Here is a 6,459-nt window from a genome sequence, read left to right as displayed (position 1 = left end):
TTACATAATGATGCCCAATATTTGACAGTGTACATCCACATAAAGCCTAAGAAGCCTTTAAAAACGTACTTCTAAACCCACAAAAACGGAAGTCAGTTGGAGTTTCTTCATAGCCACATATTTTCAGATAGGCTTTGTTTGCTGGCAGTGAGCAGAGGCATGGTTCCTTTTAAGAGAAGTCTTCCTGATTCAGCATGAGCAGCAAAGACTGCATGGCTACTTTAAGAGCTGGCTTCCTGGTTGGTGCTCGCAGCATGACTAGATCTGGTTCTTTAGGGAGGTTCTGTTACAGAGCACTTAAATGGGGTTTGTGAGCAGAGTTCTACAAGTTGCTTAATGGTGACATAGATCAACCGCATCCCTGGAGCTGGAGTTGTAAACATGGCTCACAGAGGTGGTGACCATTCCTCTGTCATGTTGGACTGGGCAGGGCCAACAGACAAAGCCACAGTGTTAATCCTAGCCATGCCCACTTAGCATTTCAAAAACAAAAACAACACAACCAAAAAAAAAAAAAAACAAAAACAAAAACAAAAACAAAACAAAAAAATCTCTCCTGGTTAGAAAATGATCACAAATATACAATAAGACAAATTCAGATGAAAAAGACCTCTGAATGGGTTATAGTTATATATCTATAGTTAGATAAATATATATGGGCTTAAGATAAAGAGAAGAAAGAGGAGTACAGATAGTCATAGATTAAAGAAATAAAAAATAACAAATATTAAGAAGTAATAGAGTAAAACAAATAAGACATAAAGATCAAATATATACAGTTAGTCTGATTATGCATATTACTGTGTTTTCTTGACAGCAGAGAGACATTTTATTCGGGAACCTGCTAAGCTAAACCAGTATAAAGGTATCTTGACTTCAAAATTTGAGTCTAAGAATACTTTACTTTGGAAAAGAGCCTCTGCTTTTGTTTCCACAGAAGATGAGAACCTGTCCTTCTAGGTTATTGTGCTTTGATGGAACAAGACACTGAAAGGTTTCTGTGAACCCTAAGAATACTTGCCCAACAAACATCAGGAAGCAGTTTGGAGAAAACAATGCTGAAATTCCCAAAATAATTGTTTATAAAAGTTTGTTTAAAGGGGGGAAATGGTATAGAAATGAATACTTTGCATTGATATGGATCTTGGTCTATTGATACAAAGCTTAAGGTTGATTTTTGTTACACTATGTATATGAATATTTCTATTCTTGTTTAAGGTATAATGCTTATACAACTCATTTTAATATGTAATGTATAATTTAAAATTATAGATTAATAGGTAGCCATTTATAATAGTCAAAATTATAGTCATGTTAGTTAGGTTTTTAGATATACAGATATATATTTCATTTAGCTAAATAATCTTCAACACTTCAAATACCTACGGAATATGACATTTAAAATGTTTTAAGAACTTGGGAATTTTTTCAACAGTGAGACTTGTCTGTTTCTGGCAGCACCAATTGCTTCAGAAGGGTTGATGGGCATTGAAGAAACTTGTTATGGAATTTTCTTTCAATGTGTCAAGGTTAGCCATTTAGGCAAGAAACTTCTCTTGCCTGGACTGCTTGATGGTATGCTGCATGAACTGAACAGTCAGGACCCACAGAAAAGTGACTGCTAAACTCTCCAAAAGATGGGATTGTTCTTTAGGATTCCTACTTCACAGAGGAAACTTCCAGACATTCTACAGAACCCAGAAGAAAGTGCTTGACAAACTGGCAATATAGGCAAAACAATCTTTCAAATTTCATGTTTCATTAAAAAGTCTGCCAAATACTATGGGTCTGTAAGCTGAACATGAATGCCCCAAGATTATAGAAGAACTTTGTGTGACTGTCCAGACAGTGAGATGTCTCTGTCAATTCGAGAATGTTGGAAGTTCCTTGTAATGCACTTTCTATTTACTTAGGTAATATTATATCCTTCTGGGGTCTTTGATGGAGTTAAAGACAGATAGTTATAGTTATTATAAAAGATAAATTGGATATAAATATTGTAAGTGTAATTCTTGCTTGATACCTGTTTTGTTATATATAATTTTACTATGTTAAAGTTAAAACCTTCCTTTTTATTTAGACAGAAAAGGGGAGATGATGTGGGGTTCCTTTCTGTATGCTATGAATGTGTTTTATTATTACTGGTTAATAATGAAGCTACTTTGGCCTATGGCAGGGTAGAATATAGCTGACTGGAAAGCTAAACTGAATGTAAGAAGAAAGAAGTTAGTGTCAGGAAGACATCATGTAGCCGCCAAAGGAAAAAGATGCTAGAATCTTAAAGTAAGCTACAGCCTCCTAATGATACACAGATTTATAGAAATGGGTTAATTTAGAATTTAAGGGCTATCTAGGAAAATGCCTGAGCCATTGATCAAGCAGTGTTGTAATAAAAAAACCCACACATCTTTAAAATATGTAAGCTGGTTCAGTTTAGAAGTTCTTTTCACAATCAGATGTCTCTCAGTAATGGTTGCTTTTTATTCATTGATATTTAAAAAATTTAAAGTCCACAAAACAACATACAGGATCCAGATGCCCTGTGTATCTTCCATCTTTTCACAACTTATTCTTTTTACATTACTTTGCTCTCTCATTAAAGACTTTCCTTTATTATTTTCAAACTATTTATTTTTTCTGTGTCTGTCTATACCCATTTTCTTTTTTTCTTTAGCACCTAACTACATTTTAAAACATATTGTACCTGTTTAGAGGTATTTGTCAGTCTGGACCTGATTGTTTGTATGTCTGTAGCTGTGTACTTTGAGAAGACAAATCTTTTTTTTTTTTTTCTGAAGACAGGGTTTCTCTGTAGCTTTGGACCTAGCTTTTGTTGACCAGGTTGGCCTTAAACTCACAGAGATCTGCTTGCCTCTGCCTCCCAAGTGCTGGGATTAAAGGCATGCATCATCACCACCCAGCCTGAGGACATAAATCTTAAACTGCAGGGCTATACACCAGTCTCTGCCTCCATCCCCTTCAGTTGATGAGAGCAGAGCCTCATGCCTATGGGGACCAACCTGGAGCTGGTCTATCCTCCCCAGCTCTGGGAAATTTCTGGGTCCACTGTGTGGTAGACATTTTGACCTAGTCTCCCACCATCAAGTAGCCCTACTCACTGCTCATAAATCCCATTCAAGTGCCTGGTTGCAGAGGCTCTTAAAAGATATGTGCCTCTGTACACAATGACACATCTTCACGGTGTCCAAAAAGATTATTCCAAAACAGTGGGGATGGAATTATACATAGAGCTCTCAAGCGATGAAATATGAATGGTGGGGAAACATTTTAAATCATTTAACGTCTCTAGTTATAGAGAAATGCAAACTAAAAGAACATTTTAGTTTATTCCAGTCAGGGTAGTTATGATTAAAAACCAATGATGGCAGATGATATCATGAACATGGGGAAAGAGAAACACTCATTTATCATGAACATGGGGAAAGAGAAACACTCATTTATTGCTGGTGGGAGCACAAACTAGTGTCACCACTATAAAAATCAGTGTGAAGGTTCTCAAAAAGTTAAAAATAGATCTACCACATGACCAAACAATATAACTATTGGGTATATACCCAAAGGCCCCTTCTGTAGATACTTTCTCATCCATGTTCATTGTTGCTCTGGGAAATTGAAACATACTAGATGCCCATAGACTGCAAAACAGATAACGAAAATGTGTCATGTTTGCTCAACGGATTATTTAGTTGTTAAAAAGTACAAATTATGAAATTCTCAGGTAAATGAATGGACTTGGAAACAATAATTTTTTTCCTTTTGTTTTTTTTTTTTTGAGATAGGGTTTCTGTCACGAGCTATTTCCCCCCTAAAAATCATTACAGGAACCATCACCCTGGGGAGTCTGCAGAGAACCCCACACCCATAATTATGTTCTATTGAGAGAACCTGCCCCACACCCAATTAACTTATCTGTTAGCAGAACGTGCCTCACATTCCAGCTAGCTATCCAGGGAACCAGGTGTGGCAACTTGTGACTTCTTGGCCTACCTGTCCGAATGTAACCTCCTGGCCTACGTGACGAACCTGGCCTACATGACCGGGACCACGCGGCGAGATCCTGTGCCCTGCCCACAAAGTCCTCATCCAGGGCCTATATAAGCAGCAACCATGATCCTAATAAACGGGGGCTTTGACAAATCTGCTTAGCCTCATTCTTCTGTCCTAGCTCATGCCCTTCCAGGTAGCGCCCCTCCGAGACCCTGGAATAACTGATTGCAGGGTGGGTTACAAACCCCTAGACTGAGTAACCCACCCAACGCAATCCACAGGTTTCTCTATATAACATCCCTTGCTAACCTGGTACTTGCTTTGTAGACCAGGCTGGCCTTGAACTCACAGAGATTCACCTTCCTCTGCCTCTGGAGTGCTGGTATTAAAGGAGGAAATAATCATTCTTAATGACATAACCCAGACCCAGAAATACTGAAGTCGTATATTTTCTCTATTTGTGGGTGTTAGCTTTGAAGCTTTAAATATGTATGTTCTATTTGGAGTATCTATAGTGATGAGGAAATTAATAAGGGCCCATGGGTGATATTTTAAGAGAGAGGAACTAGGATGCAGTGATACAAGAAAGGGCTAAAAGAAAATAATGGTACAGGAAGGGTTAAGTGAGGAACCGGATAGGAGGGTAGGCTAAAAGAGGGAACACTACGAGGAACAACTAACACTAAAGGCGTTTTGAAAAAGTTCTTTCTACTGTAGAAGTTTTGTGTGTGTGTGTGTGTGTGTGTGTATGTATGTATGCATGTATACATATATTAAACACTGTGGTGGCATTTCATTTGTGTTTTAATAAATAAAGCTTGCTTGAGGATCAGAAAAGTAAAACAGCCACACTGCTCAGCCTTACAGACCAGGTAGCAAGGACACACACCTTTAATCCCAGCAGCCATACTAGTTTGCCACAGAAACCAGGCGGTAGTGGTGCACACCTTTATTCCCGGAACTAGAGAGGATTATAAAATGGGAGGAGACAACTATCAGGCTCATTCTCAGATTCCTGGAAGCAGGATCTCCATTTCAGACTGAGGTAGAGGTAAGAGCCAGTGGCTGGCTGTTTTGCTTTTCTGGCCTTCAAGTTGAACTCCAGTTTCTGTCTCTGTTTTTATTAGCCGTGCTTCAATACACACAAAGAATTAAAATGGCGTTACCTGTAATGGTGCACAAGGCCCCATTAGACAGCACAAGCTAACAACTAAGAACCCTAGTGCCAGGAACGGCTTACTTATTTTGGAGTTGTTGTCTAATGAGACCCTATCTTAATTAGGGTTTCTATTGCTTTGAAGAGACACCATGACCATGGCAACTTTTATTAAGGAAAACATTTAATCGGGTGGCTTACAGTTTTAGAGGGTTAGTCCACTATCATCACGGTGTGACATGGTGGCCTGAAGGCATAGTGCTAGAGCGGGGCATGAGAGTCTTCACACCTTGAACGGAGGCGACAAGAAGTATTCTGAGACACTGGGTAGTATCTTTAGCATAGAAGACCTCAAAATCCACCCACACAGGAACACACTTCCTCTAACAAGGCCATACCTACTCCAACAAAGTCATACTTCCTAATAGTGCCACTTCCTCTGGGGGCCATTTTTTTTCAAACCACCACAGGTCCCATAGACTTCAAATATTATAGGTTATTGTCATTGTTCTTGGTTACTCTCCAGAACTCTATGGTGAGTCCCTGACACTGAAGACATCATATACTTGAGTCATAAAACACAGAGAAGATAAACTGCCTCTCATCTGGAAGCCTCCTTCTTGGCTAGCTTTCCCAGCGCTGTGCATGCTACTAAAGAAGAAAAGTCATTGTTATTTTTACGCAGTTGCGAACTCTATGAGTTAAAATAATGACCAACTGTTAAGATATGCGCACTGGTGCAGTAGCAGCACAAATGCCATAGAAATAACCCACCCAATTTCTGATTGGATTTAAAGTCCACTGCACTAACTGAAGTTATAACACGTACCCGGATACTAGTAGGCCACTCGAGCTTAGCGTACTGATGTCATGATGAACATACCATTGAGGTCATAAACCTCAGTATACGGACACTGCCACCTGTCAAAACAGTAGTTCTCAACCTTCCTAATGCTGTGATTTTTTAATATAGTTCCTCATATTGTGGTGACTCACAACTGTAAAGTTATTTGGTTGCTACTTCATAACTGTAATTTTGCTACTTTTAAGAATCATAATGTAAATATTTGATATGCAGGACATCTGATATGCAACCCCTGTGAGGGTTACAATCCATAGGTTGGGAACCTCTGTGCCCCAACGAAAACAAAGACCTAATCCATCAAAGTCCGCAGATCTGGGAAAGTCTCTAAAGGTACTAAGCTTGCATTTTAGTCTCTGTAGTCCTGCTCTGGCTGTCCTGGAACTCACTCTGTAGGTCAGGCTGGCCTCAAACTCACAGAGATCCCTCTGCC

The sequence above is a fragment of the Alexandromys fortis genome, unplaced genomic scaffold (assembly GCF_014885135.2).
Source record: "Alexandromys fortis isolate MF-2015 unplaced genomic scaffold, M_Fortis_MF-2015_v1.1 scaffold_106, whole genome shotgun sequence".
Taxonomy (NCBI): domain Eukaryota; kingdom Metazoa; phylum Chordata; class Mammalia; order Rodentia; family Cricetidae; genus Alexandromys; species Alexandromys fortis.
Note: the sequence above shows the minus strand (reverse complement) of the source record.